Genomic DNA, 1,518 nt, shown 5'->3' with positions numbered 1-1,518 from the left:
CTGGGGTGACGGTGGAAAAGGGGATGGAAGGGAGGGGGTAGGCCTGGCCCAGGCTCTGACAGCCGAGTGCCTATCGCTCCTCGTTAGAATTCTCCTTATATATCTCCACTAGACAATTCCCCCTTCCACCGGCCAGACTCCTATGGGCCAGGTAAGTTATTAGTGGGGATAAAACGATGAGTAAACGCCAAACAGGAACTATAGGTGATTAAAAAGTCAATAAACAAAAAAGATTAGTGCCATGCTGACAATAAATGTTCTGATAGCAGTTAGAGAAAGGCTGAATGATAAATACAAGTTTCGCTGATAAAATAATACATGTGTCTGTGCTGCTCAAGACAGTCTCATTCTTAATTTTGTAAGCTACAAAGAGGCCAATCTGGCAATTAAGGGATGTACTAGGCCTAGGCCTAATCGCTCTGTGGGCTGACAATGGATTTGTCCATGGGACTGACGTCATCGCTAGGCCTAAGCCAAGCACGCCGTGTGTTTGGCCTCGTGCGTAGTACGAAGTTCCGCGACGTGACGGCTTGACGGGAGACAATTTAAAGTTACGAGCCGCCGCGATAACAAACGTGAAGGAATGAGGTTATGTCGCGACAAAACAGCAGTGAATCCCACTTGTCTATTTGAGCGCCTTCAAATCGGCAAGGTGTTTTTGAATGTAGATACTTGTTTGTTTGGATTTACTTAAAACTGAATGAAAATCGTCATCAGCAATAAACCTCTAGTCAACAGTTCAGCTGACAAAAATCTGACCGGCACCGCCGGTCTTGCCCAGTTAACAAACCGCCCCTGGTCGTGAGTCTCATCAGGGACAAACGCGTGACAGAGACAAGCCGAGAGTCTGGGGACACAGACTGATAGAGCGAGCTGGTTGCTAGGTCAACCGTGGCGTCCCCAACCGTCTCACAGACTACGAAGTGAAATGAAGTCAAGGGAAATAATATTCGTTGATGGCTAAATTAGTTTTCCCTTCACTTGATTAGATTGGTTGTCCTTGAATTAAGTGCCCTTTCCTCAGCCTTTTTTTTTTTTTTTTTTTTTAAGTAGAGGGTTTTACGGCGCTCGCAACTGCATAGGGTCATATGAGCGCGCGGGGCACACATAATACTTTTAGTTGGTAGGAAATTTTGAATTTTGACCGGGTGGCGGCCGAAGCCTACTCTTATCGATTTTAGACCACCAGGGGATCTTTAACGTGCGCAACTTGCTCACGGGCCCTCCGAGATTTTTCGCCCTTGTCCGAAAAGGCTAGGTGTAGATCTTTCCTACCCGAAGATCAGGGGTGTGACAGAAATACAGCTGTAAGAAGGAGTCAAGGAGTAGCAGTAGAAAGGCTGCAGAAAGATTCATGAGCCCAGAAGAGGGACAAAGGAGGTGAGGGGAGAAAGAGGAGACGAAAGCAGACAACAGAATATTGCTAGAGAGCAGGAAAGGAGGTGAAAGGAGACAATTTTAGAGAAGAAATTTTTTTTCCGTCGCTACCCGGATTCGAACCCGGGACCTTTGAATGAG

General features: G+C 46.6%; 1 protein-coding gene across 1 annotated transcript in view; it reads left to right on the top strand.

Annotated features, from left to right (window-relative positions):
- Nucleotides 1–1,518, top strand: part of LOC101847479 (gamma-aminobutyric acid receptor alpha-like) — a 65,402-nt gene that overhangs the window by 31,150 nt on the left and 32,734 nt on the right. The window lies entirely within an intron of this gene.

This window comes from Aplysia californica, unplaced genomic scaffold (genome assembly GCF_000002075.1).
Source record: "Aplysia californica isolate F4 #8 unplaced genomic scaffold, AplCal3.0 scaffold00100, whole genome shotgun sequence".
NCBI classification, from domain to species: domain Eukaryota; kingdom Metazoa; phylum Mollusca; class Gastropoda; order Aplysiida; family Aplysiidae; genus Aplysia; species Aplysia californica.
This window is presented reverse-complemented; position numbering and strand designations above follow the sequence as displayed.